Genomic DNA, 16,818 nt, shown 5'->3' on the forward strand with positions numbered 1-16,818 from the left:
ATTCATAAAGAACAGAACTTCTATTTTTAGGTAAATCTAGAGACTAAATAACTTTACATCAGCCTCTAGCACATGTTACAGCAAATGCATTTATATGTGATGAAATTATCTCGCCCTTCTTTTCTGTATAAAGAGATATTTCATGTGTAATTTTTTCACAAAATCGTTCACTGATTACATATGCTATAATTTTTGAATGATTTCTATGCTTAAAGACGTACAGTATCTATATTTTCATGTATTTCAAAATACGCCATTTCAAATGCAAATATGTATTTTGGGGTGGGCAATGTTACACATGCATCTTATTGCTTTAGTTTTTAGTAATTTGATGGACATAAATTCGTGGAGTGGGTGTTGTGTTCTAATCTAGGACCCCGATCAATACTGTGACCTTATGCCCCCATACGGCTATAATCCATTCATGCCCCTATAATTGCATAAACGATCAGAGCCATATTTCAGCCACATTTCTGAAACTCGCCTCTGCAGCTCATTACAGTACATGACACCGCAGAAGCCACTATCTAAGATTCCTAGATTACACTCCCGAGTTCTTCAACAAGATAAAACTCAGCAACCTAGGAAAGCCCCACTTGCTATGTTTTGATAAGTAATAGAACTCTAATGAGCACTGAAAGGACGATCACTTCCTAGTGACATCTTTATTGACGTCTTATGTCCAAAAACTTACGTCAAACAAGGCACCTTTCAGGTATAAATATTACCAACGTTGCCTTAAGCAAGCGCGACATCGATGATAGCGATGGTGTGGTGAATACAGGAGCAGAACAGCTGTCCCTTGCAGAGCCCAGCAGATGCAAGCAGCCCACGGATGCTGCCCCTCCTCCTCCTTGACGCGCTGAGAGAGACGCTGTCTTATCTCCTGCCGAGAAAATCCAGCTCCGGCGTTTCCAGCCCACTCTTGTGAGTGACTGGGATATCGAGTCCTGGAAGGAGATACAAGACCTCCAACATTCTATTCCAGAGGTATGGTGTTGACTAAACCCTTAGAGAGAATTCTTGAAGCAAACCTTGGCAAAACCAACTTAACTTAAACTGCTACTTACTCCCTTCCACGTATTAGGCTTAGGTCAGGTACACTGGGGTAGGCGTAGTTAGAAGCACCAGTTGAGTACGTTAGTCTAATGTATATATGAATGTATATATTTTATTCATTTTAACCATTGTATGGCTAAGAAACCATATCAATGCTTTTACAGTATTATTTCGCAATCCTCATTTTACTGTACGCACTTTTTATAATAACTAGTCTTGCAATTGTGGCAAATCATTTCTCTTGCATGAGAAGAAAGACTGTTCAATAAATAATACCTTTTATTGAAAACGCCCGTCTCTCTATTCTCTGCATCTTGGTGAAAGTAATCTGCACAACTGACTGAGTAAAATAACTGTCTATTGTCTCACACGACTCTAGAGATTGACTCTTATTCTAAGGAGCAAAGTTGTCATGTTTATGCGGTTGTTGGAAAACTGAATCCCTTCTTGTCTGTACCAGGGAAGCTGATCACTTCCTATTCAGTCAAGAAAGTTTCCAGTGACCTCTGAGCTAGTTGGTAACAAACCCAATTAAGTTTAGCATAGTCAGTAGAGACCTGGAAGACCGCACTTCTACGTCTATACTACTATTTATGTTATTCCAATGCGCAGGGCCTATTGGGAAAATAGGAACTACACTACAAAAATATCGTCTGATATGAGGACTTAGTGATTGTTGGGATGGAAAAGTCCTCTACTTGGTAAAGATGTTCACCCGTGGCCTGAGGGGCCAACTGTACTGTTGTCTGGATCCCTAATTTGGACTTTCGCCATAGGTAAACGCAGATCATGCATGTGCGCCATGACATAGACCTCGGTCATGGATTAAGGTCTTGTTGGACCGGGAGGGGTGCCCAAAGCGCTATCCTCACAATGGTGGAAGGCTATCACCTTCACCAGGAGTAAAGCAGCACAAGAGCTGTGTTGACAGCAGACAGTGTAGTGATCAGTAGCAGTGAACAGGATCTTTTTACCCTTTGTCACTAGAGTGAGAGGCCTACAGGCTCACTAACCTTTTCAAAAGGTTCAGCTGCTTTGTGCTTAACTCAACCGTGGCCTATAGAGGTATAAGTGCTGGACAGAAAGTGCTATGAATGTATACTGAGTAAGTTTGGCTGCAATGAGGTATAGGACTTCAATTCTGCATGGGCCAGACGAGGAAAATCCACAACTTGTAGACTGTGCCCCTTATGCTGCTGTCCCAACCTCAACAACAAACGCCGGCGACTTCTGCGCCTGATCTGTATCACCAAGGGTATAAATTCATGCAGCGAAGCATCAGCCTTGTGCTTTTCAACCACTAACACAATGGCCCTAGCGAGACTGGCGAAATGTATCCATCAAATCAGGATAGCTTTAAAAGCTGCTTACGAAAGCAGCACAACCTAGGGGAAATGCATGGCAAACCCTGCGGTCGAATGCTGATGGGACCACTCAACGATGCACTAAGGACTGTGCCCCTCTCGGATGCCCCCCAAGAGAGCATTTCAACCAGAGAGATACTTAGAGCGCCACATAGGGCAGTGTGAGAGCTCTGCAATGTAGATCAACTTCAGGGCACAAAACGGGGGCTTCAAGATCATGTCCACAAATGCTGGGGACAGACTGGGACTCTGGAAGGGGTGTTAAATTTTACCCAGAACATAAGTTTGAAATCACTGTTTTTAGCTTTTATATATTGATTATTTTTATTGTAATGATTTTAATTAATTATACAGTCAATAAAGTTAAAGTATGGCTGTAATGATATATTGTATGGAGGGCCCGGAGTTCCATTTTGGGAAACCTAAGCCTGCCTGGTGAAGACATGGGGAGCGAGGAATAACCTCCTCGAGCAGGACACAGCAGACACAGTCCCTCTCTTCGCTAGCCACCAGGTGCAGTCGTCCATGGTGCAGCAGGGCAGTCCTCCTTCGGTACTTCTTCCAATTAGGTCGAGATCTGGGTGCCCCTTTATGCTTAGAAAGTGCACTCAGGCAGGATGCGGTTGGTAGCCAGTGGGCTACCAGGTTCTCTACCACCGGGCGACCACTTCCTGTGGAGTGTGGCATCTGCCTTTCCTAGGTTGCCCCATTGTGCCCAATCCTAAGAGGCCAAGACCCTTCTCTTGGTGGTTGGACCTCACTAGCCCACCACTGAAGTGTAGCTATGCCTGGGGATTTGGCAACTTGTTTCCCCTCTCTGATCCCCCTGCCAACCTGTCTGCCTAAACAATGTGGCAACCCTCCTCCCTAATGTGATACATCTGTCCTTCAAAGTCGTCTTCCTTTGAAGCCTGCCTTTTGGGACTTACATCTAAGTGGCTTCCTGCAGAAGGGAAGTAACACCTCTCTAGCCTGCAATCACTCATTGTTCTCCTTCATGAGAGTTGTTGGTACGTGTCTCCAAGAGGGCAGAACAATATTTCCCGTGTAACAGGCTTCATGTGTGATCCGGAGGCACGAGGGATTTTTAAAGGCAATAAAGTGGCAGCATTGCTAAAGCTGCACATGCAGCACGTTACATTAATTTCAACTTGAGATACAAGTAGGGCTTAATGTGATGAGTTGTTTGATATCGTGGAGTGCCTACTTTGGTCAGGAGTTAGCACAGCTGATGGGTCGGCATGTCACCCTTTACTCTCCAATTGAGCGACTAAGTCTTTTCACAGTAATAAATTTGTTTATTGTATAGTTAATAAAAACTGTTACAATTTGGGTAAAAGAGGGAAAAAAACAACATTCAGCAAATATTAGCGTAAAACCACAAGGGCCCGATGTAGGTGGCAAATACCGGTCGGAAACGGCCAAAATCGGCCGTTTCCGACCAGTATTTGGCACTTTGAGATGTAGGGGGCCAGTATTTACCTATTCGTATATTTACCGAATCGGTAAATTTACAGAATCTGTAAAATACCGAATCGGTATTTTTACCGATTCGGTATCTTCCAGATGTAGGTGGGACTCTTCTGAGTCCCACAGGCCTTTCAGATTCGGTATTTTAACACCCAATCCAATTGGGTGTTAAAATACCGAATCCAGGTGTGCATGCACATGTGTGCATGCACACCTATGCCATATGACAGACAGACATGCTCTTAGGGCATGTCTGTGTGCCACATGGCACACAAGCCAGTATTGGGGGTGCTAGAGGGTGTCAATGTGACACCCCCTGCACCCTTGCAGAAATCGGTAATTACCGAATCGGTAAATACCGATTCGGTAATGCCCATTGATTCCTATGGACTTCAATGCCCATAGGAATCAATGGGCATTACCGATTCGGTATTTACCGAATCGGTAAATACCGATTCCTTCCGATTCGGTAATTTTTAAAATAAAATTACCTACATCTGCCCTGCTCTTTTTTACCACTTCTTAAATACCGATTCGGTATGAATCAGTATTTATGAAGTGGTAAAAAAGATTTACCTACATCGGTCCTAAAAGCAGATAAGTTTCCTTAAAATTTCCTTTCGTGTTCATTATCTTACCATAACATTTATTTTCGTGTTCATGAACTTAGCATAAAACATAAAAGAACAATTCTTAAATCAGTATTTACATATTAATAAGAGATATCCATCTTTCTTTTATCCGCAAGACTGAAGTGTCCAGATAAGATTATTTCGATACGGACTTGCTTGCTTTCAATAGTTCTTCATGAGCTTGCAAAAACTATCATTTTACATTCACAGTAGAAATTGTAGTTTTGCATGTTTTACTGTCAGGACATGCAAAGTATATGCTTTGCCTGTATCATGTGGTGCACCCTGCCTTTAGGTACTCGGTAGGCCTGCCCCAGAGGTGACTTACACAGATGTACTGGGAGAGTGGTGACTTTGCCATTACTTTCAATGGTAAAATCGAACTAGTGGTGCTGAACTGCTCTACCAATCTGCAGTGAAGGACTGAGGGACTTGTTTTACTTGAGGGACCTCCAGAGTGGCCCAACCAGTGCTGGAAGCCCCAGGTTAGCATATACTAGGGATTTACGGGTAAGTTAGCCATTTCCAATTGGTTACAGCCAATTCAACATACACTTTAGTGTCAGGGCACTGGCACTGAGGTCTGATTAGCAGGCCTCAGTGCACTCTCAGAGTCAAAAAACCAGCAGCATCAGTTGGAAAACTTGAGGGTGACCATACAAAAAGAGGAATTTCTGTACAATCAGCTTCAGAGTCATGCCTGCTGTGACAGACATCTCTCATGAGGAAAGAAGAAAGAGAGAAGTGTCAGCTTCAAAAGAAGCAGAACCCCAACATAAAAGACTCAGAACATAAAATACATTTGGGTGTCTGGAAAAGGGCTATAAGGAAGGGAGGTTAAGTACTCAAAGCCTGGCCATCTGCCAAGCAGCCAGACAGGCTGTGTGAGGCGTGGAAGCTCTACAAGACCTCTGACTATGACCAGAACTGGGCGCAAAGGCCTCCAAGTCTCCCTGCTGGGTGAGGAGACATCACATAGGATACCAAGATCACCTGCCCTGAGGCTTGGACCACCATCGCCTGCCTGCTTGCCAAGACCAGTTTGCTCTGTGAGAGAGAGGAGAGCACTGGAGGGAGTGAGGTCCAGTGGAGGGTCCTGAACGAGGATTCCCTGTGCTAGGTATGAGGCTGTGCACCAATCAGGTCCATGAGCAGTATCGTCTCTACAGCCGTTGTATGCCAGGAGAAGGCTGCCTTGTGAGCTGTATTGGAGGCCTTGGGCAAGAAACACCAGGGATGCACCACAGTGACCCCATATGCTAGAGGTGGTCACTGGTAAACTAATTTTTTGCCAGGAGTGTGAAACTTAATGTATACATTTTATTATAAGATTTTATCACAATCATGAACATAGATTTATAGTTTTATCACCAGAAAGACAATAAAGACCAGATCATTACACCCCAAAAGAGCATCCCTTTCCACCAATCTTCACCTGAACAATAGCAAGGACCGAATGCCCTACATCAGTAACCTCTCCCAAATCTAGGGAATGCGAGAACACACACAGTTTATAGACAAAACTCGTGGATTCCCAGTCACCCCCCACAACTCAGCCATGCAACCCAATCCCACATGACCCCTGCCAGAGTAGTCCTGTATGTATGTACCAGTACTATATTGAAATGAGTGCTGGACTTGTGACTGCTGAAATTGGCGACCGCATATACGCCAGGAGGGGCCACCGTAGTAAGACTGATAGCCTCAGGAGAGCTTTCACCAGGATCGAGATTACAGCAGCAACCTCGCATGCCAGGAGGAGCTGCCAGTATCGCTTTGGCTTAAGGTTCGTGTCATCGCCCGTACACAAGGAAGGCTGCTGTGACCAGCAGTTCGAACCAGTTCGCCGCCAAGGGGGGGGCATACCCTCAGAGTTCCGGTCAGGAGCCAGAGGATCACACCACCTCCCCGCAAGGGGGAAGAGACACCTTTTGTGTCTGCCTAGTGAGAGCAACTCCAATCACTGGAATAGACAGACAGCGTAGCCAGGTGCTACCACGTCCCTCACAATCAGCCTGACTTCGTTGTACAGAATCTGAGCTAGTGAGCGCCTGAGGAGAGGGTACTTGCTGAATACCACCATACCTCTGGAGTGGGTAAGACTGGAACGGGGCCTTTGGGGCCCCGGGGGCTTAATGCTATCAGTGCTGCAGCACCATAGACACTTTTGACTAATTCCTAAAGAGTAAAAGGGGGAACTTTTGAGTTTGACCTAATCGTTTGAATTCCCTCGATGTGGCCACCAGTGAATGAGGAATAACCCTAAACATGTGACACGAAGGAAGGTGAAAGGGATTTGCTGTATAACTACTAGAGCTTCGTCTTCAAAGGGATTGCGTTATTGCTTTTGAATGCCGTGTAACCTTGCATGGGTAAAGTTAGACATAAAAATATTTCTTTTTTTTCTCTTAAAAGCGAGTATTGGACTCTACATTGACTTATTGCATGTACTTTTTGAATTCGAGGTATGGGTGGTGCTCAATTACTTGTATCTACATCTACCGCTCACTCCCCCCAAGGCACCCATGACTGCTTGACCACAGCTACCACTCATCAAGTGCAGAAGGTGTACTTGGCCCACTTGCCTAGGATTCATAGTAGGTCGGGCCCCTGGACATCAGGAGTAATTGGGCCCAGCAGCCTCTGCGTGCCCTGTGGCCCTCTGAAAGGGATTCCAACAGTGATTGTTTGGAACCAACTGTGATCTTGAAGACAATGAGGAAGAGCTCTGTGGCAACAGGTTGTATGACCCCCGCATGCATTTACCCTGCATGCTTTTATCCCCCAGTTTTTACTCTGCAAAATCTTTTACACCACACTTCTTTACAACGCATTCCCCATTACATTGCAATAACTATTCTAACTCCAGAGAGGCATTACTCTGGGGAATGTGTTGTAACAGTTTGCGGTGTAAAGCACTGCATTGTAAAAGTTTTTGCAGAGTAAAAAATGCGGGATAAAGGATGTTTCTCGTGGCAACATGGCCATGAATTGCAGAACCACAATAGAAGGTATCTCTAAAAATGGCTAACATTTCTCTTTTGCCCACATTCACTTTTACGTATTAAATGTATTAGCCAGGATAGAGCTATTGAATATTTTGTTTTTGCGTTTGGAAGATTTGGCCTCCTTTAGTAGCCCATGCATGTGAACTAAATGAAATTCCAATGTGTTCCATTTATTTGGGTTTTTCTTGGCAATGAAACAATCGAGGGGTTAGTGAAGTGGCTGCTTTTCACAGGTAAACTGTTGAAGTCTGTTGAAAGAACATAAGACTTCTATCCAGATATGCTGTTTCTCTGTCCCCGCTGCGAGGCTCCTGCAGCATATTTCAAACATATGTTGTTGGGGTGCCCTACACTGCAACAGTACTGGAACTACATCCACGAGGCGCTTTGCGCAACCACAAACACTCCTGGGGTCACTACATGGGAGGCTAGCGTACTAGGAATGTTCAGGAGACCGAAAACTGATAAAGGGCAGGCTCGATTTACGTCCCTTTCACTACTCCTGGCAAAGAGAGAAATAGACAAGCACTGGCAAGCCCCGGGGGGTGGGGGGCAGGGGACCCCTAGTGGAGACCTGGGTGGGAGTAGTTAGGAAGTGGGGCGCAGCAGAGGAGGACGCGATCTGAGATGAAGAAGTGACGGGAACACGTAAACACCACATATCCATGGAATGGGCACAATTACTATTCTAGTTTGATAAGCAAACCACACGAGCAGTGCCAGCCGAGGCACCCCATACCCAGACAGCATCCGCCACACCAATAGAACCAGATGACAGGTGCAGCAAGTTGGAGCACACATATACCGGAGAAGCCCCATAGTAGTGCTCGCCACTGAGCATAACCCCAGAATAAAACAGGGGAAGTAATGGGCCCCCGCATCAAAGGTCATCAGCCGCTAAGTAGCCACCAGCACCTACATATAGGACCTACTCTCCACCTCAAGTCTGCATGCATCCCCCCCCCCCCCTGCTGCCCCAATCCTGTACCCCAGTTCAATATCCAGATTCCAAGTTAGAGATACAAGTCAGCAACTTCGATAACGTCATTAGGGGACAGGGAATGTCGTCCAATCACTTAGACACTATGACTCCCACAAGTACCATGGGTAGACGTAGCTCCCCAGCCAAGCTATAGGCCTACAGGCATATTACAGGACACATATGATCAATATGATCAATGACAATACCTACCACTGTACACTCAATCGCCAAAACTGTCTTCGTCTACCTGTGCATGTAATTCAATTGTGGAAAATGTTATCCTTCACTGTTTCTAAAATGTTAAAAACGAATCAAAAACATTTAAACACGATAAGGCTACTTTGTCAAACTTTTGAGGTAAAAAAATGAAGATTTGCAGGGCTCATTCCTCAAACTGGAGAACCCTTTACGGAAATTGTAAACTCGGGAAAATACGCATTTTTAAGGATTATTAACTTTAGAATAAAAAAATCAAAACAAAATCTTACGAACGGCATCAATCCCTTTACATTTTGGTAGTCCACTGTACGTATACACATTTTGAGGCTACCTACTACGTCAACGTGCCTTTTTTTTGCATCATTACCCTTAGAATCTTAATATTGTGCTTTTTGCTTTTTCAGCACTGAATGCTAAAATGGTAGAGTTGTGCATTCTCGACACTTCAGTGCACTTAAAGGACTCTTTTTCGGTCTTTATGCTGGCTTTTCACTACACAAAACACATCTAAGACATTTTTCATTCCTGAACGTTGGTTTTGACTTTTGTAAGCCCAAGTACACTATAGCTTCCTCTTCTTTTTCGACCATGTTAAGATTAAAATAAGGTTACAACACGGATTTAATATACCCAATTGCTCCTTTTCAGATATGTTTTTAACCTCAAGTGCGCAACAGTGTTCCTGGTGTGGTGATTTCGGTGCAGTAAGCAGACAATCTAAGAATCACTAGATTTTTCGTCAGACCTCACATTATATTAAGGTTATTTATCACAATATAAAACATAGAATGCGTTAAAATAATTACAGCACTGTGAACAAGTATTAACCCCTAAATTAACTGACAAATAGGAGCACTACTTACTGCATCTCGGACTACAGTTTTCAGCCCAACACTATTCTTTACAAGATTCACATTATGTTCGTAGATAATGCACACAGAGTGATTTCATAATGTTCCAAAAACACGATGCAGTCATCTACAAGTCATGGTTTTCGCTACGTACAGCATGATGGTTAGCTGGAAAGATATTTTTTTTTTTGTGGAATGTACACAGCTAGTAAATTGCTAATTCTGCTCTTTGGTATAGCCCCTTTTGCAACATGGGATTTGTTTTTGATCGCATTCTGCCACTTGTTTTGTCAAATTCTAAAGCCCTTGGGAGTGGAACATGAAAGTGTCTTAAATGCAGACATCCTCGTTAAATCAAACTATAGAGGTCCTTGCTCCCTGTTCTCTTGTTTTTAGGTCCGGTGTTAACCAAGAACTTTATTTTTACTAAATATCGTTGGTACGCCGTGAACAAGCAGCGGCTGCTGCGAAACGCGTCGGCTTTTGTTTGCCTGAGTTTGGAGTATTAAATGAAACGCTAATGAAATAAAGGCAAAGTTACGGAAAACGAGTATCCTTGGTGAGTGCGACCCTTATTTCTTGGAAATCCAGGATTCTTGGTAATATATATATATATATATATATATATATATATATATATATATATATATATATATAACTAGATCACCCAGTGGTGATCACCAGTGGGTAGTTCTACTTAGGGCCACGTTTCCTTTAAAAATAGATTTTTTTTTCTTTACTAATAACTTTGGCGCTGTTTCACAAATCGTCACAAAACTTTATTTAAAAAAAATCTCATCCAACTCAGCTCCTTCCTAGAAAGTTTTGGGTTGATCTATCAAGCGGGCCAAAAAAAAGAGAGTGGGTCCCTTAATGTGTTTTCCCCACTAATTTTCCTATAGAAACATTTAACAACAATATCTCAAACTGCTGAATGGAATTAAACCAAATTTGGCCAAAGGCTAGATCTGACTCCAGAAAACAAGTTGTTGGCATTTGGTGTAGTTTCATTAAGTCGTTTTAGAGGAACTAGGGTTAAAAATATTGATATTTCACGCTGCGGATTATCCGCAGAGCCGACAGATCTAGAGAGAAGATCTGATTAGTTGCCACTACATCAACAAGTTACTTACCTTCAGTAGACTCTATCCAGTCGCAGATTCCTTACTTTAGAATTATCTCCATGTGTCAGACTGGATTCAAAACCTTTTGAACAGTATCTCTGCTCGCCAGTAGGTGGCGTCATTCGCGCCAGAAATTAAAAGAGTGTTGGCTATGCGCCACATTTGCACGCTGACATCTGATACTTTGTGCGACCTGTCCAACCCAGAAGTGCAGAGCCACAAAGGTTATTGATGTACTGGAGTTCATCACTAAGGACCTCATAAGGGTACCCTATGTGGAGAAATATGTTCCCAGAGAGAAGATGGCACTGTCAGTAAGGAATATGTGGCTAGATGGAGTCTCTACCTGAGAAAGCATTACCGAAGGTTAGTAACTTGTTCATCTGATAGAAACTTCTAGCCGCAGATTCCTTGCCTTAAAATAGATACCCAAGCAATAGCTTTACACTAGGAAGTCCTGGAGGACTAAACGGTCAAAGTGCCCATCACGATGGACCCAACTGTCCAGGTAGTAGTGTTTGGTGAATGTGTGCAGAGACGCCCAAGTTACCGACTGACATATGTCCAGGACAGAAACTCCACAAGCTAACGCACTGGTCACAGCCTTGGTTCTATTGGAATGAGCGTGTAAGCCCTCAGGGGATTGCTTCTTGGTCAGTGCGCAGTAGATTTTATTGTTGTGAGATGGTCTGTTTCTGCACAGCCTTTCCTTTTTTGGCCCTGACGTATCCAACGACAAGTTGATTTTCCACCCAAAACTGTCTGGTATTATCAATGTAGAATGACAACCCTCTTTTGGGGTCCAGTCTGTGGAGTCTCTCCTCTTCTTTGGAAGGGGGAAGTAGGGCAAAGAAGGCAGGCAAGATGAACTGTTAGCCCACAAGAAAATGTGTCACCACCTTTGGGAGAAAGGAGGCACAGGGTCTCAGTACCAGTTTGTCTGGGTAGAACATCGTTTATGAAGGGTGCACAGAAAGTCCATGCAGCTCACTGACCCAGCAAGCTGATGTAATTGCCAGCAGAAAAGCTGCTTTGCTGGTGCATAAACAAAGTGGACAGTTGTTTAGAGGATTGAGGTCCCATTGGGGCATAATGAGTGGTGGGGGAGAGGGATCAGGTTTTAGAATTAGAAAATGAGTCACAACGGGTGACTTGAACGAAGAAGGTTGGTCCGGCAACTGCAAGAAAGCCAAAATGGCTGACAGGTAACCTTTTACAGTGCCCAAAGAAGAGCCCTGGTGGCCAGCGAAAGAGACTGAAACATTGGAATCCTAGCCTGAATATCATGGACTGTTTGGGATGATAGGCATAAAACTGAACTGTGTCCAGAACAGCTCCTATGAAAGGTGGCGTCTATTAGGGAGTCAGATGTGACTTGGGCACGTTGATAGTAAACCCCAGTGAGTGCAGGAGGTCTGCTGTAGTCTGGAGGTGGGAGACAACTGCCTGGAGTGAGCCCGCCTTCAACAGCCAGCCATTGAGGTAGGGAAAGACTGGAACCCCTGACCTCCGCAGATGTGCTGCAACCACCGCCATCACCATGGTGAACACCGGAGGGGTGCTGATAAGGCCAAAGGGGAGCACAGTGAACTGAAAGTGCTCTTAGACCACCGTAAATTGCAGGTAACACCTGTGGGCAGGCAGAACAGAAATAGGTGTCCTGCAAATTCAGCGCTACCATCCAGTCTCCCTGATTGAGGGCAGACAGGACCTGAGCTAAGGTGAGAAACTTTAACTTCTTCTTTAGGAAGAAGTTGGGAAGGAGCAGACCTAGAATAATGCGGAATCCTCCATCCTTTTTGGGCAGAAGGAAGTAACAGGAATAGAAACCACAACCTACTACTGATTCCAACACCCTCTGGATGGCTCCTTTGGCCAAAAGCTCCTGTGCTTCCTGACGGAGCAGGGAGAGGTGATTCTTCTATAGCCAGTCGTACTAAGGTGCCATGGGTGGCAGGTTTCCAGAAAAGGACTGGAGTAACCCCTGAATGACTTGGGAAAACCAACTTTTCTGATGTTCTGGACTGCCAGTGGGCAGGTGATGGCAGATCCTGCCACCCAGTGGGTGCCCGTGGTGCTATGACTACAAGCTAAAGGGGTTTAGAGGCTGTAGCTGCTGGGGGAGTGTAAGAAAGTGGCTCTGTATATACTGTACCAAAGTGAGGTTCAGTGTGCACAGAGTCCGCAGTCAACTGAAAGGTATGGCAGAGGCTAAAGTTAGATATAACCTTACTCTCTAAAGTGGTAGCTTGGTCGAGCAGAAAGGCAGTATCAGAGGACAGTGTAAAGCATTTGTTGTACACACTCAGTCAGCAAATGGTCTCACACACTCAAGAACTGAACTCTAGGCCAATTTTTTGTATATAAAAAGATATAGTTACTTTATTTTAGAACCACAGTAGGTATCAAATACTTTCTCAGAATGAGATGTTGCAATTAGTCTACATTGGGCCTTTTGAAAATATATTTATGAATATATGATACTCCTTGGTTTTGTGTATCTGTATATGTCTAGTGGTCTTTGCGGTGGACCACTCCAAGTTGAGTGTCAAAAAGATTTGTCTACTTTTGTATTGTTAAAACAATAGTCTCGTGAAGTGCAGATAAATAGGTGACTCTCGCCGCAGTATTTAGTGTAACTTTCAAATAGCAGTTGACTTTTCAATGCAATTGATACAGTTGTTGCAATATGCAACACAAGTTAAACACCAAATAACATTGAGCTCAATGGGAGTTTTTAAGTAAATGCAAAAAAATCACTTTACAATAGTTTTTCTTAATCAGGACTGGATCCTGAATTCAGTCCTGGTGCATTTCATGTAAACAGTTGAAAGAAATCGTTATTGTTACACAGGCTATTTTTAAGCAATATTTGTAAGTGTGGAAAAGCGACACAGAAGAATTTCTGGTAAAAACCAGGCAATGTATTCCTATGGAGGGAAATTGGGTTAACAGTAAATCACGGTTATAAATACTTATCAGGTTCAGTGCTGGTCTGAAAGATACAGCACTGGGATCTCTCCCGATAACAGGTGAGTAATTCAGATTTCGTTGTTCGGCTGATTTTTAGTGAATATTTTAACGTTGCAAAAATCGACACTTAGAAGAAATTCTGAGTGAAACCCAGCCAATGTTACCCTATGGAGAAAATCAAGTTATCGGTCTTTGGATAAGTACTCGGCTGGCAGAGTTAAGGTTCTGGGGGTAGAGTCAGGGGTCTCCCAGGGTCAGGTAAGTACAGCTGTTACACCCTCAGCGGCACAGTGGCAGCGGGTGCAGAGTGAGTAGGCCCAATGTTATCCTATAGAGGATAGGGGGCCTTCGGTTGGTGGCTGCTAGCAGGCAGACCATATGGCTGTGGGAGCTGAGTTCCTGGTCACTTACACAGGGCAAGTGAGAGTAGGATAGTTGCTGCACTTCCAGCGGCACTCGGGCGGCTGGGTGCAGGTTGCTTTTGGGCCTTCGGGCGCCCAATGTTATTTTATAGCCATACTGTTGAGCAATTCTAAGAGAGGCAAGACATCATCTGTTCTAAGGACTCCAATCAACTCTTCCACACCCCTAGGTCCAATGACAACGGCGCTGTAGTGTGCGATAGTGCCCCCTCACCCCGCCCACAGCAGCAGTAATTAGGCCACGCTGCGAATACCTTCTAAATTTACCCTCATTTTAGTCACTGCAGGCTGCTTCCGGGTGCTCCCTTCCCTGTCACCAGTCATCTGGCACTTTTCTTCATTATATCTAATAGGAATCTCAGGCTACTCCCTCCCTAATCGATCTCCACACAACTCCATCCCTCCTGATACATAACTCTCCAGACAATAAAAAAACTTGCGCTTGTGTGCAAATTGAATTTGAATTTGTGTGCTTTTAAACTTTTTATAAAACTGCTCACCTTTCACTCGAATCGCGATCCTCACGGCTGCCCATCACAACCCCTGCTCACCTCTCTCAGGCCTTAGCCAATTGGCCTGGACGGGGCGGAACCGGGAGCCGGGACGAGAGGCTAAATGCAGGTCTTCCCGCAGGAGCGCAGCGGGCGCGCCGGCGGCACGCCAAAGGCGTGCCTAAGGCAAGCCCGTCTGCTCCCGTCGGCGCCAGACCGGGCCCAGGGGCCATGCGTCAATCCTCTCTTATTCCCCCGAGGCACACAGAGAGCTGCAGCCTCCATCTTCCACGCTCCCCCTAGCTGTCCTTGACCGTACTCTCTCCCTGGGCATCACTCAAAATGTAACTGACTCCTCTGCTAATAAAGATCTCTCCGCCACTCTTCCCTCTCCCTGCACTATGGTCCCCGCCATAAGCAATAACACATCCCTCCGGGTGTTGTACCTCAACGCGCGGTCCATGATCAAACACTAACTAGACGTTTTTATGCTACTTACATCAGAAAAACCAGACGTGTTATTGCTTACTGAAACATGGGTCACCTTAGACTCTTCTCCGGATGTGCTGGCCGCTCTTCCCCCAGACTATTACATTCTTAATGTAAATCGAATACCGAGGAGACCTGGCGGTGGAGTAGCGGCGGTCATACACAAAAATTCGCTCTTATACTTATTTATCGTCCTCCCCAGCCCATGCCCTCATTCCCCATCACTCTAAGTGAACAGATGGCGAACCTGATGACATACCACACTAGAATATTACTTATCGGTGACTTCAATTACTGGTTTAATGTCATCTGAGGAGGGCCACATGCTACTGAACTTTTTTAACTACTCACAAGCCTTAATATGACTCAGCTTGTAACTACACCTACCCATATCAAGGGTCACAGCCATGACCATATCTGGACCCATAACCATATATGGACTCCTTTACCGACATTTTGGAATCCCTCGCTACTGATAATACTACCACAATCCTAGGTGACTTTAATTTTCCTTTAGAAAACTTGGAAGACAAAGACACCAATAGACTCCTATCAGATCTAGAATCTGGGTCTGACGCAACTGGTTCCTCACAGTACTCATGAAGCTGGCCATACGCTAGATGGCTTGTTCTCTAACGATAAAAACATCAAAATAAAAGAGATCCTACCTCTAGCATGGTCCGACCATCATGCTGTGATGTTTGAAATTCTACTGAACTCCCCTACACACACAACCGCCATTACACACTCCGGGACGTTTAAATCGTGGAGAGAGCTTGATAATCAATCACTTATCGAAACCCTGTCATCTACGCAGCCAGCTACCTCCAAGGATCCTAACATAGCTGCTAAAGAATATACCCATTGGCTTACCACAGCCATGAATAAATTAGTACCCATAAAATCTATCTCTGAGAATCGCAATTCCCCTTCAGCTCCCTGGTTTACCAACGCCCTTAGACATCAAAAACAGATATTTCGAAATCGAGAACGACATTGGAGAAAGGCTTATACTGCTGAGGACAAATCTCTCTACAAAAACTTGCAATATATAAAAAAATGATTTTGCAAGAAAAAAGCCTTTACTATTCTACTCAGATCGAGCAGGCTAAACACTCCAATAAACAACTATATCAGGTTGTATCCAAACTCTCTAAGCTACCCCCTCAATCACTGCCTACCTCCTCACAATTGTTTTGTAATAATCTTGCCAGCTTGTTCTATGACAAAGTTAACAATATTTACACCAATTTTTCCCATAGGAATAAAGATCATTCTCAGCCCCCTCCAATCACTTTACTTAAGTCCACCCAGCCCATTTTTAGGCACTTTCCAGCGACCAATATATCAGAGGTTTCCAAGATCATGACCACCATCAAATCAGGTTCAGCCTATGATCCTTGTACTCCACAAATCCTTTTCTCAGCGGCTGACATAGTGGCCCCCCAACTTACAGAAATCTTCAATTCCATGTTCTCCACAGGGGTCTATCCCACCATCTGGAAAGACACCCTCCTTAAACCCCTTTTGAAAAAACCCCACCTGGACGCTGAGGACACTAATAACTATAGGCCCATTGCCAGCCTGCCTTTTGCAGCAAAATTAGCAGAAAAACTGATGAACACACAACTATCCCAGTACATTGAAGATCACTCCCTATTAGACGACACCCAGTTTGGCTTTCGCAAATATCATAGTACCGAGACAGCACTTATCAAAGCCACCGACGAGATA

The sequence above is a fragment of the Lissotriton vulgaris genome, chromosome 11, assembly GCF_964263255.1.
Source record: "Lissotriton vulgaris chromosome 11, aLisVul1.2, whole genome shotgun sequence".
Classification (NCBI taxonomy): domain Eukaryota; kingdom Metazoa; phylum Chordata; class Amphibia; order Caudata; family Salamandridae; genus Lissotriton; species Lissotriton vulgaris.